Here is a 15,451-nt window from a genome sequence, read left to right as displayed (position 1 = left end):
CCCCCACCACTTACACACTGGGTCGGGTGGCGGGTCGAGTGTTTTATCGTTGGATGTCCCCCACCGAGACCAACACATTGGAATTACAACTTTTTTTATCAAAAGTGTAGCCGACCGCTGTGGAGAGCGGTTCTAGGCGCTTCAGTCCGGAACCGCGCTGCTGCTACGGTCGCAGGTTCGAATCCTGATATGTACGATGTCCTTAGGTCAGTTAGGTTTAAGTAGTCCTAAGTCTAGGGGACTGATGACCTCAGATGTTAAGTCCCGTAGTGCTTACAGCCATTTGAATCACTTGAACCATCAAATGTGTAGTTTTCGAGATTTTTCAATGTCTTCAGTTATAATGAACTCTCTGTACACACATGGTTCAAATATGGATACAGCAAATCGTAGAAGTCACACTTTTTTCTGTCCACAAACTGCGGAAGAAAAGAGGTGTCTTCTAGCACGTGGTGCTTCCATATTTCTAGCTGAAACATTCACTGATATGCATGCAATAAAATAAGTAAGATCCCTTAAAAACACCAAAGGCAGGAACAATCACGGGCTCACGAAGGTTCTAAAATCAGTTAGTTACAGGCATTTGAACAAAAATCTAGTACACACTCCCCCGACGCAGCAGATCACTATCATCAAACAAAAAAGATGGTGAAATTATAAAATTTGTATAGAATAAATCTCTTACCAGCATTAAATACAACAACAAAGCAGATCGGCTAGCGAGAGATGCAATCGGCAGAGGAAGATATAAGGATATAACACTTCGATACACAGTTTACGTCCTGAAAATAAAATAACAATTAACTGTTGGTAGGAGAAAGAATGGAATGAAAGTCGAAAAACAAGAGGTAAAAGCAATGCCAGCGTACAGCCGTTCATACCAAGACAGCCAAGGTTTATAAATGCCAGACTTTTAAGAAAATGTGAGAATGCTTCTCAGTCCACGACTTTTCCTGCCCACTTAAACAGAAGCGGCATAAGCCTAATGCCAGTGTGATGAAGTAACAACTGGTGATGCAAACCACGTCCTTATTCAGTGCGAGCTCTATGAGAAAGACAGAGTCAAATCTGAAAGAAACCCTCGAAATTTAGTCACTGCCAGCCACTGTGCATTAATCCACTTCTTGTAGATGCAACCAGGAGGGTGTACGATGCCACAGCCAGGTTTATAGCACAAGAAGACATCAAAATCTAAAAGGAGTGGCGGCCACTGACTTTACGAACTGAGTTTACTGCTTTAATAAAAACGAGTGGTTAGCTGTCAACTATAGCTTGTAGTCTAAGTGAATACGTATCACATTTTGAATCTCAAGACAAATTTATGAATGGATGCCTCAAAATGTATTGTGAAGAAGGTTAGATGTTATCTTGCTTTGTTTGTCAATCCTTTTAATTTAAAACTGCCAAAAAGTAATTATGCTAGAAACCAATAATAAATAAATGAAAAGGCAATAATTCAACTCTGATTTCTCAGTAACAATAGCTGCAATCTGTAAATACATTGTATTATGACCAAACGTATTTCGGAATCTTTGGGGTAACATCAGCGGGTACTTTTATTCAGATCTGTAAAATGAATGTAACAATTATTGAAACGAAAATTAGGGAGGAGAGATGGGAAGAGGACAAATAAAACGTACAACAGCAACGTTTTTCGTTGAGGATTGTAATACCTTGAAGAAATCAAGAGAAGGCCCTTATCTTTCAGGGAGTGTCAGGTGGCTTTTGATGATGATGATGATGATGATGATGAGTGACGTAGTACCAGTGTGGTTCAAAATATACCGTGAGAGTAAAACTTGAACTTACTACAAGTAATATCAGAGATAAATAACGTGGTGCCTATGTCACTTTAACCCCCATGCTGAGATTAAAATGGTAAGCAACAGTATTCACTGTAAGAGTAAGATGCTTACGTGAAGGCTCAAAACACGATTTAGAGTGGAAAATAGTTTACCATACATTACACAGAGAATAAAGTGCCGGGGGAAATACTGAGAGTCCTTACTTTAAAAAAAGTGCCAATGGACTTGGGATACAGCCGGCCGCGGTGGTCTTGCGGTTCTAGGCGCTGCAGTGCGGAACCGCGGGACTGTTACGGTCGCAGGTTCGAATCCTGCCTCGGGCATGGATGTGTGTGATGTCCTTAGGTTAGTTAGGTTTAAGTAGTTCTAAGTTCTAGGGGACTGATGACCTAAGATGTTAAGTCCCATAGTGCTCAGAGCCATTTGAACCATTTTTGGACTTGGGATACAGTGCTTGCAGAGCATGAGCAATGCGAAGTTCAGACAGCTACAAAAATAATTCCCCAGGGTTAACGTGGGGGCAGTATGCTTAAGCTATCAACTACAAGGTAACCATATAATACGGATTCTACAGCAGTTTTTCGAGGTTCTTTGCGGTTCGGTCCCACTAATTTCGTATATTCGAAACCTTTGAAACGATAGAATATTTTTTTTTTAATTTTACCCATGAGAAATAATTTTTGAAAACCTGCGACTGGTAAAGCAGTGGATTTTTAACTTTTTCTGCTACCGATATTTATTTTGCATGGCGCGTATCGGAAAACAGTCCCCATTTTCAAGTGCGTTTTTCGTGTATTATGTCATTTATTCGTGATGTTTTCAATTAGTAAAGTTCTGCATTGTACAGTTGTCTTTACTGTAATATATAAAAACACGCGTAGTTCTTATTAATGATGTATCTAATGAAGAGTTAATGGCAAATTTGAAAAGACCCTCTACCTAATGTTTTCTTGTGGTTCATTTCCGTAGAAACTCACACATATTAAACATCTCACACAATGTTTTGTGCACAGTACACAATAAAACAGTAAACGCACAAAACAAAATAACTATAAAGATATTCTTACAAACACTCAACAGAGATAAAGCCATAGGTCGTCCACTGAATATGATATATTATTCTTCCGTGCAGAGGGTGTTTATCTTTATAATCTGAATCATGTTAAAAATACTTATTTCTATGTACCCCTATTCTCATTTAAATATACTATCGGAAGAGCTGAAGAAATTGACCGATTCTCTTTCCAGTTTTTCATTTAATATTATGTCTTCATATTTTTTGTGATGTGAATATATATCTCCAGTTCTTCCAACAGATCCGTTTCATCACCTTTATTTAATCGGTTGTGTACTTTTGTTACTTCGCTCTTGTTTTTCAAAGGGTGTCCTGAATTGTGTATGTATGTGGCTGTCGGTTACGTCGTGTGTCTGTTGCACGTGTTGGAAATAGCGGCCCGTTTGTCCTAGGTAGAATGTTCCATCTTCTGTCTTTCCAACTTTTTATTACTGTACGTTTGCTGTTTTCATTCTATACTGTGCACAGAAAATTGTATGTGACGTTCAAAATATCCGCGTTTGTGCACAAGTGGACTATAAGAAACCCGTAAATAGAAGTTCATTCCAAATTCGCCATTAATTCTTCAAAACGCATTAATTAAAAATTTCTCGTGTTTGTTTACATTGTAGTACGGACAACAGAACAATGTAGCATCTCACGTTTCGAAAACATCACGAATAAATGGCACAGCTCACGAAAAACACACTTGAAAATGGGAATCATTTCCGGAAACGCGCCGTACAAAACATAAACAAGAAAAAAATCGTGACTGGTAGCAGAAAACACTGTTTTACACAGAAATCCGTAAAATAAGCTGGCGAAAAGTAAGTGGAGAAACACAGATATCTTAAAAATCGAACTGGTACGTCCTGTGCATACAAGGAAAAAATTCGAAACTGCAGGGAAGCAAGGCCTGGTATTATTTTGTCACCAATGCTATAAAAGCCTAAGAAACAAAGAGGGTTAATAAAGAGTGGCAAGGCACGTTCTGCATGAAAGAGGATGTGAATACTGTACGGATTCGGTGTCAATGGAAGACAATGCATCGACTGTGCGGACACTGTCATTGTTGTGGTCGGGAAGTCCCTTCGCTGGACAGTGGCATACACAGGTATATAGGAGGGTAGGGTGGGGGAGGGAAAAGGGGGGGGGGAGGTGCGCCATTGTTTACGCGCGTGCGTGGTGGGCCGTGCGTGTGACGAGACTACAGCGCAGGCTCCTGACTCATGCGGACCTCCCGGAAGTGTGTATGTGGAGACGCAGACTGCGTCATCCAGTCCCGTATCGGCCGGTGGCAAGGCGTGACAGGAAGGGCGTTCCAGTTACGGCACCGCCCATGTCCACCTTGTTCCCTGGGGCCAGTCTGTCAACTTGGCCATCTATACAACTCTCTCGGAGAGAGAATAAATCTTATGCTTGCACTCTGCGCACGACATTAGGGAGCTTGCATTGTTCGTTTAAGGTAGATTCACATTTGACGGAACACCGATACATAGCAAGAGGTAGATAGTGATGACTGAGAGCGTGCCTGCAACATCTCAAGCAAACTGTAATGAAAAGGATGACACTCTGCGGAAAAAAATCTGCACCACCAAGAGCACTTGCCTTAATTTATCAAATCTACTGTGGGGTCCATCCGTTGATTGGAAGAGCCGAGGATCTAGATTGTCTTTTGGGGGATGTGAGGTGTGTTCTCAGAAAATGGACCAGAAAACGAAAATTACGTGTAAGATTTGGTGTAAGGAACACTCTTTTTTTAGTTTGTGTGGAATGTATCGACAATAATTTTAATTAGTTATCAAAAACAAAATCTCCAAAAACACTATTTTCGTGGGATTTAATTTTTGTCATTATGAGAAGTGAGTGTTTGCATCTTGAAAATCATTAAATACATCTTTAAAATGCTCTAATGTTGCGTAAAAAAATACCCCAGGCATGTAATAACGTCATAAAACTATCTTCGTGATATGGAGAATGTGTCTTTTATGAATTTTTATGTATTTTCACTAGCAAATAAACGTCATTGTTTTGATATGTTAGGATAACACTTTTCCTATTGTTTCACTTATCAATAGTTTACCACAAACTTCGTCAAATATCCTTTGTACAGTTTTCTTTGGCTATCAACCAATTCTATCATTGCTAGTTCTTTAATTCTGATCTAATGTTCCAACTTCTTGTATCACGGATGGTATCAAACAACCTCTCTTTCGCCGTCCGGTATTGGGGTAAGCGAACTGACGCAGTTTTGACGTTGCGTCTGATGTAAATACTCCACAATTTGAGTAACGTTGACGCTGTTGCCGTTCCGCTGATGTACAGTGTGAGTTAGTTAGCTTCCACCCAAGCCGCGACTTATTTGTCATCACGAAGCTGGGTGTACCCTATTTTAGACCACACCAGACAAAACAAAATCAGTATTGTGTCTTCAGAAGTCTAACTCGGGACCTCTTATACGGGTTAGGCAGTAACCAGCTCCTCTCAGGTGCTAGACGTCAGCGAAATTGACACAGCCACTCCAAAGGCACCTTAAACCACTGGTTTTTCAACATTTTAGATACTGATGAGCGGTTAGCTGATGCTACGAGGGACATTCCGAAAGTCAGTCTCTTCACTGTTTCTCAAATGGAAACTTTATCTCAAAAAACATATACCCTGTGGCTCACACTATTTTTCGACATAGTGGTCACTGACACAGACATTTGTCGTAGCGTGCTATGAGTTTGAAGGAACCATTCTGGTAAAACTCGGTGCCCTGCGATGCAAGGAGTTGTCGCACAGCCCTGCTGTTCCATCGCAGCATTGCTTTGGAGGTGACGTGCCGTGAGTGCAGCTTTCAGTGGACTTCGACTTTAGCCTACAAATACTGCCTTTCTTCTCTGAACATGCAACACCAACGACCAGCCATCAGACAAGACATAATCTCTTCACCACACACAGTCTGTAGGCGTTCACGGATAAGGGGCATACAATTTCCACATCTCCATTCACACCGGATTAACAGCACGCACTTCCATTGGCGATCACGTTGTCAGTAAACGTCCGAATGCCATCGTGATGTGAACTAGAGTAACCTCGGGCACGTTGGTCTCCTGCTACTCTCTCTTCATCGACGCACTGCGCATGCGTCATCCTTCCTCTGCTGACGTCCCGTCCGTCACTGAACCAGCAGCGGGTGTGGATTCATACGACGCTTGTTTGTGTCACCTCGTGTACCATCTTGTCTTTCAAAAACATAACGCAACTTATTCTCGCAATTTCCCTCGTAAATAATCGAGTGTTCGCAATGTCTGAGAGACTCGTCGACGGCTTCATTAGAGAGGAAGCACTAACTTGTAGAGATTGATAATCGTCGTGGGACGAGTCCAGCATTAGGGAAAGTGAGGAACATGTGGCCAATGGGGAGTTGAATCTTTATGTTCACACTATGTAGGTTACAAAAGGAAGGCTGCTGAATACAAGACATTTCTCCTTCGATGGGTTACGTAACATGGTGTTGGTATCGACTACTGAGAAGCTGATGTGTCAGCACCTGTTGTTTCTCCCACTCGTGTTGGGTAACGGGTGTCTCATGGTCGCAACTGGAACACGTCCAGTGCAACACTAACCAGTGCTCTCTCACAGTTGATGCCAAGGCCGTGTGTGCTACTGAGCGCTGATACCTTTTATGCTTTTTACTTAACACGCAGAACAGCTTATCGTAAAGAGAGCGCAGACACCAGGCGGTAGAACCTGTCTATAAACGGCTCCCCAAAGGATGTCATATTCGTTTCTCAAGCTGGAGGAGGGCGTACGGTTGTTTCAGAAAAAGTAAACGCACCAGAGAAGCAGATCCCGTTCTGAGCAATGGTGAAATGTCCCCTTAGAAAAATTGTACAAGACTGTGCTTAACCTGACACACAATATTTTTAGCGCAACGCAATCTCACTTTCAAAAATCCCTACAAAAGAATAGCCCTGACTAACATTAACCTATACCTTTCACAAATCACTTACCTCACCAAAAATCTTCGTTACTCGAACTACTGCAATACAGCGAGCGCCACTACTGCCAGCTAAATAAAAGATTCAAACTACAGAAGGCACTAACTACTGATAGGGATAGTTAGCAAATGAAAGATTTTAATAGAGAACAAACAATGTATTTACCTTAATAGTCATAATATATATAGCAGCTCTGACATCCATTTTTACAAATTTCAAAACTCCGCCATTTCTCTCCCCACATCCACCACTGCTGGCGGCTCACCTCCAACTGCGCGACGCTACGCGCTGTTCACATCCAGCTGCCGCTGCTCAACACTACAATGGCAGACAACAATGCAAACTAGCCACAGACTGCACACAGCACAGCCAGTGATTTTCATACAGAGCGCTACGTAACGTTGCCAATAAGAAAACATAAACAGCCTACTTACATAGCCCCCATGCTCCCCACAAAAAATTTTACAAATTGTTTTGGGCAGTGGCCAATACAGATTTGAAAAAATTTATCATAGTTACAATAACAAAGATATTAAATGCACACACTTATTGATACAATGTTTGTCAAAAGTTAAAATTTTCTCATAGTCCATAAAGATAGTCCTGATCATTCATCATAGTAAAACTGCCGTTTCTTTTCTCAAAGTCTGAGCAGTAAAAGAGAATGCACACGGAAGTAGTGGATTTCCATGCAGTCTTAAAGAAGTAGTGTTGTCCTTCCAACGGAAAGACAGTGCTGACTCTTGACATGCTGACAGGTAATGGGCCAGAACAGAGCAAACCCACAGCAGTCATTCGACGTTTTTTTGTAAAAATGGATGTCATGAGCTGCTATATATATTATGACTATTAAGGTAAATACATTGTTTGTTCTCTATTAAAATCTTTCATTTGCTAACCATCCCTATCAGTAGTTAGTGCCTTCTGTAGTTTGAATCTTTTATTTAGCTGGCAGTAATGGCGCTCGCTGTATTGCAGTAGTTCGAGTAACGAAGATTTTTGGTGAGGTAAGTGATTTGTGAAAAGTATAGGTTAATGTTAGTCAGGGCTATTCTTTTGTAGGGATTTTTGAAAGTCAGATTGCGTTGCGCTAAAAATATTGTGTGTCAGGTTAAGCACAGTCTTGTACAATTTTTCTAAGGGGACGTTTCATAATGGGAGCATCAGTAGAGAGAAAGCAGGACAGATTCGAGTCATTTTGACCACAGACACTTAAAAAGTATAAATGACAGCAGTTGTTCGAAACGAAGGCATGCGCTTGTAGCCCAGAAGGTGCCAATTCCAAACATAACACATTTAAAAATGAATTTCTATTAATCATTAACAACTGCTTTCCCAGGAAAACGAGGCTACAAAAAAGCGAATAAGGGTAAAAAAATCAATAACGATAACTCATGAGTCAAAACATCATCACCACAGCCTACCGTAGGTCTGAATACGGTCTGGTGGCATTGCGGGCAAGTAATGCAGCAAGAAAGGTGTATAAGTGGAACAGAGAATATGGCGAACCATTCTAGTGACGATACAGCTGCAGATGGGAAAATCCGCCTCATGCAAAGCTTTGACAAAAGGCAGATTTCACGAAGCGTTTAGTAACAGTACTGTCACAGTTGCAGTATATATGGTGGGCGACTCGTTTCAGACCAACTGGTTCATCCTCAAGCCTGACCTGCTGAGGGTGCACTTAAGGCAAGATCAGTCAGTTTCAGTGAAGTCGCCAACATTTGTATTGCAACTGTGACAGATTTGTTAATAAACGCTTTACGTGATATTAAAAAAAGGTTGCAGGTCCTGTATCAGTTAATGTTGGCACTCGCGTGCTACTGTCGAAAGTGGTTCAAGGTCGGTGAAACCACGACTAGGTGACAACGTGTTGGACATCCACGCCGTAGCGCATAACACTTAGGTCGGAGGCTTCCCCGCTCTGTGGAAAAGGAGAAGCGTCGATCTGAGGAAGATCTGACGACAGAGCACAATCCTGGTGCAAGCATCAATTCTTCGGAGCACACCCTTTAGAAAACACTGTTGAACACGGGGCTCCACAACAGACAACTCACACGTGTGCACATACACTGACGGAAGAAAATTGTAAAATCAAATATAATTAATGTAGAGTAATAAAATTTCGGGAAAACATTTCTCTAGGTAACACACTGAGTGGTTAACATTGCAAGAGCATAGGTTAATGTAAGCGCGAGATAAGCCACTAGAATGCGCAGTGTTGGTAAAGTACATTAATAACCGGCGCAACCGCCACAGTGTTAAATGCAAACACGCAAACGTGCATGTATTGTACGGTGCCGCAAGTCAGTTTGTGCAATGGAGTTCCACGCCTATTGCACTTGGTCGGTCAATACAGCGACGGTTAAGGCCGGTTGTGGATGGCGCTGGATTTGTCGTTCCGTGATGTCCCATATGGGGTCGATTGGAGACCGATCTGGTGATCGAGCTGGCCAAGGCAGCATGTCGGCACTCTCTAGAGCACGATGGGTAACAACAGCGGTAAGTGGGCGAGCGTTATCCTGTTCATGAATGGCAGCACAGCAGGTCAAATCACCAGATTGATGTACAAATTTGCAGTCAGGTTGCATGGAATAACCACGAAAATGTTCCTGTTGTCATACAAAAAAGCACCCCAACTTCAGATGAAGGTCGAGTGTCTCCAGTACGCAGAGAGGTTGGGTACAGTTCGTCAACTAATCTTTTTCTGGCCAAGACACGGCCATGATTGGCACCGAGGCAGAACCAGCTTTCATCAGATAACACAACAGACTTCAACTCTGCTCTTCAATGAGAGAACTGAAGAACTGAAATCGCAGATGGTGGTGGTTTGGCATCAGTGGAATGCACGCTACAGGGCGTCTGGCTCGGAGCTGTCCTTGGGGTAACCGATTTGTAACAGTTCGTTGTGTCATTGTGGTGACAAATGGTGCTCAGATTAATGATGCAGATGCATACGATGCGCTCGAACCATACGCCGAAAACGATAGTCTTCGCTCTTGGTAGTCCCACGTGGGCATCCGGAACCCGCTCTTCTTGCGGCAGTACACCCTCGTGACCACCTCTGCCAGCAATCATGTACAGTGGCAAGTCTTTCTGCAGTATCGCTGAACGAATAACGAGCTTCTCGTAGCCCAATTACACGATCTCGTTCAAACTCATCGAGGTGCTGGAATGGCTTGTTTGTCATTTTAAAGGCATTCTTGATTGACATCAACTCATCATGTCCAATGTCGAAAGTAACTAACGCTCACGTCCATTACAGAGAGTATTTAAAGGAAACATGACTTGTATCGTCATAGTTATGCTAAAACTAAAAAAAAAACTAAACTCCGTCCGAACAGCCCATGATGACCCAACGGTACCGACCGGCCGCCGTGTCATCCTCAGACCACAGGCGTCAATGGATGCGGATATGGAGGGGCATGTGGTCAGCACACCGCTCTCCCTGCCTATGTCAGTTTCCGAGACCGGAGCCGCTACTTCTCAATCAAGTAGCTCCTCAGTTTGCATCACAAGGTCTGAGTGCACCCCGCTTGCCAACAGCGCTCGGCAGACCGGATGGTCACCCATCCAAGTGCTAGCCCAGCCCAACAGCGCTTAACTTCGGTTATCTGACGGGAACCGGTGTTACCACTGCGGCAAGGCCGTTGGCCACAGTTATGTTACAAGCGTGAAATTTTCATAGACGTCATGTTTCAGACGTAGAAACACGTCTACCAACTTTCGTTTATGTCGTACAAGTCCTTTTTGGTGCTGCGATATTTTTCCGTCAGAGTATTTGCCCAACTGCTTAGTCATTTACAATTGCAGTGGTAGTGCTCGAAATATGCACCGCGTCAAGAACGCAAGCCATTGGGGACCGTGTTATGCTATGGGGGACATTTATCTCGGTTTCCATCGGACTTGTGATAGTACAGAAAGGCACCGTGACAGCTGAGGACTACATGATCGTTATTTCGACCACCTACAGTCCTTCATGCCTGATGTCTTCCCCGACAGCGATACCATCCTGTAGCAGAATACTTGTCCGTGTCACCAGGCCGGAATCATTCTACAGTAGCTTGAGGAGCAGGACAGTAAACACACCTAGATATCCTAGCCACCAAATTAACCTGATCTAACCCCGATGGGACTCAGGTCTACGCTCAAAAACAACCAGCTCGTAATTTGCGGCAATTGCGTTACTTCTGTGTAGATACGTGGTGATGGATACATCGGGAAACTTGTCGCATCTTTGCCAGACAGAATCGCTGCCGTATTGCTTTTCAAGGGTGGACCAACAGGCTATTAAGTACTGGGTAGTTGTAATTAAAGCGCAGTTACTCACGGAGGTCCAGTGTGGGCTATGAATTAATTATCGTATGGCTGAGAAACTTTGTAGATACACTAGCACGCTAATGCGGAACCGATTTATGGTGGAAAGAAATTAGTTTCAATTTTGGCCACCAGGTGCAAATCTGGCACTGTACAGCATCTCGTCGACGTCTCCTGTGCTCATACTGAACAAACTGCGTAAGCAGCGGTTAATAAGAAGATCACCATTATGACTTTTTCACATGTTTCACTTCTTCTGCCCACGTCCGTTCCTAATCTATTACGTATGAAAATACGTCTTTCTTCCATTCACACCACCAGATTTGCACGTGGTGGGCAAAATTGGAACTCATTTTTTCCAGCGTATAACGGTTCCTCATTAACGCATTTATGTCTAGCACGTCTCGCTGCCATACGACTATCACAGCCCGCACTGGACCTCTGTGAGTAGCTCCACTTTAATTGTAACCATCCAATAACTGGTTATAATGTTTTGGCTACTGAGTGTAAATTCGTGTTCAGCATTACGTGAAGGACGCTACAGCTTGGAGTCACTATTGTATACCGAAGAGGCAAGAAATGGAGTGAAAGGAAATTTCATAACTGGGAGACTAGATCAGTGTGCAGGACGGAGACTCGTTACCGGACTCTCGCGAGTAACCGTCTTACCTACCCGGGCACAACACTCAATCTGCCTTCACAGTTATATTTTGTAATATCTCTTTCCTACTCTGCGCATTCTACCCGCTGGACTAGTGCTCTAGAGGGCTCATAGGCTGGAAAAGTTGCAGCTGACACCCTGTAAGATCTCGAGAACTGCACGTGTGTGGCACGTGGATGGAACGCGGAAGAAACTTCCATTTGTACATGTCAGGAAAGAATGTTCTGTACAATGGCCAAAAACAGGACGTCGATAAAGTAAGAAGTGAAGAAATATAGTTGTTGGGGAATACAGAAGATGAAATTTTGGGCCGAATTTCAGGATGGAAGTAGTAATGATCTAGTTACTGTAGGCTGCAGCTCTGAGCCTTAACAGTCTGTTAAGCTTATACCTTACGGATGTTTAAGAATCCGTGACTGCTTATTCAATGTAAATACATAAAACTGAAACCAATCACAAATGATCACAAATGACTGGTTGCAGTTTTATGTATTTACATTAACAGTCTGTGTTTTTATTGGTGAATTTAGAAGTCAGCTACAGTACCCAGCGGTTAATTGTATTTGCTCATGCAGTCTTTCGACCACTGTGAAATTCTGGTAGTGTGTTTGTGACATTTGTGTATTGCAGAAGAAAAAGGTATGCTAGAAAATTGTAGTTTACACAGACTAGAAAGATGGAGCACACTGGACAATTTGAACTTGGCCAGGGTAGGTCAAGACACCAAAGGATGGTGGTTACCTATCCCTGCTGCCAATAGAATATAAACAGCATTGCACCATCAGTTTTACTATATTAAGCATAGGGATGGTGATCACTAAGTACGGGCTAATACATATGGTAATCAAATGGGTAAAGATCAACGAGGCTTGGAGCGTATGTGTACAATAATAACAACTGCTGCAGGACGACCTTGAGAAGGAGTTAAACAACGCAACAGTGAGGAGGAAAGCTCCTCAGATTTTCCAAATTCGGAAGGACGTGATGAAGAGCCGAAATGGGATGATGATGAGTAAATTAATGAATGATTTAAGTTTTCAGTTAGAGTGTTAAGTTAAAAAAGGAGAAATTAGTCAGAGGAACCCAAATGGTAATGCGAAGGCTCGAGTACTGCCGACACGTGCAGGATAGTTTGGTGGTAGTATAATACAGGCCCGCACTTCGATGTAGCATAACCGCACAGTCAACACACTGAGCAATTCCGACTGTCCTGATCATTGTTATAACGTTAACAGAATCTTCCGTCGGTTCTTGGTAGAACAACATTATAATAAATGAAAAGCATCAGTTTGCTTTTGTTCTACAATATTGTAGAGTGCACCCCGAAAAATGGCAACAGCGCATGGAGGCCCGAATGGTCACCCATCCAAGTGCCGGCCACGCCCGACAGCGCTTAACTTCGGTGATCCGACGGGACAGTGTTTCAAGGAGACAAACATATTCAAGGTTAATATTACGATTGTCAATTTGCCTGTCAAAGCTCGTAATACTTATTTCTTAACAATATTTCAAGAAACAGATATTGCCAACGATCTTACAGCTACACTAAATTAATGAAATTTATTCGGTATCGCGGAATCTTCGTGACATTTACTGCATTAGGTTAGAAGATATCACCTACTGGCCACACATGAAAATGTGTGCTGGATAGGGATTCGAACTCGTATTTCTCGCTTGCGGCGGGAATCCAAGTAAAGTGGTAAGTCCCCATGGGACCAAACTGCTGAGGTCATCGGTCGAATCCAACTAAAGCTGGAAGCGATGAGATCGTAGGCAGCATGAGGTATGGAAGTTTGGTTCGGTACTGGAGGTGTGTTGAATAGCCGTAGTGTTTAAGGTGTCGCTAGCGACAAAAGGAAATCGGGGTTCTTGTCCCACACCAGCATAAAGTTTCATACATTTTCAGTAAACTGTATATCTGTTGTGATTTTATGAATCTTTCCTCTGTTATAACATACAGAAACACAGTATTTAATAGAATACATTTGATGATAACTATTATTGGTACCGTATTTACTCACCCAGTGGACATTGGGGTAATATGGCTCACAATAGCTGGACATCGGACACGTCATATAACATCACAGTATTATATGTTTATTTTTTATTAAAAGTAAATGGTTGTAAAGGTAGTAACAGATGTAGAAACACAAACAGAGAAGAACAACACTCCACAATTTTGACGCCTACGCCATACAAAAAATGCTGGTAATTATGATAATTAATGACTAGATAAATGTTTGAAGATCGTTAAGCAACAAAGAACAAAGCACATACTACTAGGATAGAACGAACCAAATGTAAAAAAAAAAAATGCCAATTGAATTTTCATCATCTGAATGTAACCAACTTGTACGACGGCAGTCATCTAGAAGATACTGATGCTGAACTGAAACAAGACGTTTGATCGGTGAGTGATGAATTTCGAAAACACGGAGTAATTTGATACAGATGCGTATACGAGGTGGAATCCAAAATTTTCGGGACTGGTGCTGCTATCTGGAAAGTAGGAGTAGTAGATCTTTGCACCGCTAGGTGGCGAGAGCTGCATATCTGATGAGTCAGTGTGCAGAATGTCATTCAGCTGGGAGGACGTGTTGCGTGTCCACAGTGATTTCCGTAATACTCTGAGTTTGGTGTGTGGCGATTTTACGATGGATCCGCGAACAGAACAGAGCGTGTGTATCAAATTCTGTGCGAATCTCGGGAAAAGTGCTACGGAGATCCTTGCAATGATTCAACTGGATTTACGGCTATGACCCAGAGACAAAGGAACAATCGTCCAAGTGGAAGAGCCCGGGCACTCCAAGACCCAAAAAAGCGAGACAGGTGAACAGCAAAGTGAAATGCCTGATCATCGTTTTCTTTGATACTAAGGGAATTGTGCACAAAGAATTCGTCCCAACCAACCAAACAGTGAATTCCGCGGACTAATGTGACGTTTTGCGACGGCTCCGTGAAAACGTGCGGCGACAACGGCCCTAACTCTGGCGTCAACGGAACTGGCTGCTGCATCACGACAACGCGGCCTGACACATATCAAAAAACAATTTGGCGGTTTTACCCCACCCACCGTAGTCGCCAGGTCTGGCACCTTGCGCTCGCGCTATTCCCAAAACTGAAACTCAAGTTAAAAGGCCGTCGGTTCGACACTCTGGACAGGATTCAAGAAGCATCGCTGGCTGTGATAAACACTCTGAAATAACAGGACTTCCAGAAAACGTTTGAGCAGTGGCCGAAGCGTTGGGAACGGTGTGTACGTGCGGATGGGAACTACTTCTAGGGTGATGGCGACCATTAGTCCAAAGGTAATTTTTTCAACAGATGGCAGCACCAGTCCCGAATTTTGGATAGCACCTCGTACTGCTCCTGACGGAGCCCTTCAAAATGCAGTGGAGGGCACAGTCCACATAATTATTTACGTAATAATATGTTTAAGCAAACAGCGAAGTTCTCAAATTTTGACTGAAGTTGTTCAACATGTAGCATGTAATTATTGCATTTACTTATAATATTTATGAGAATACTAATTGAAAGTTATAGTCAGAAAAAAACTTCTTCTCTCTATGCTGTAGGATGACTGACAATCAGCAGTAATGTAGTAACTTCTTCTCCAAGTACAGGGTGA

At 42.7% G+C, this 15,451-nt stretch overlaps 1 pseudogene; it reads right to left on the bottom strand.

Moving 5' to 3' along the window:
• Positions 1–10,382: 10,382 nt before the first annotated feature.
• LOC126096120 (5S ribosomal RNA) lies at positions 10,383–10,500 on the bottom strand (annotated as a pseudogene).
• Positions 10,501–15,451: the final 4,951 nt, after the last annotated feature.

The sequence above is a fragment of the Schistocerca cancellata genome, chromosome 8 (assembly GCF_023864275.1).
Source record: "Schistocerca cancellata isolate TAMUIC-IGC-003103 chromosome 8, iqSchCanc2.1, whole genome shotgun sequence".
NCBI classification, from domain to species: Eukaryota; Metazoa; Arthropoda; class Insecta; order Orthoptera; family Acrididae; genus Schistocerca; species Schistocerca cancellata.
This window is presented reverse-complemented; position numbering and strand designations above follow the sequence as displayed.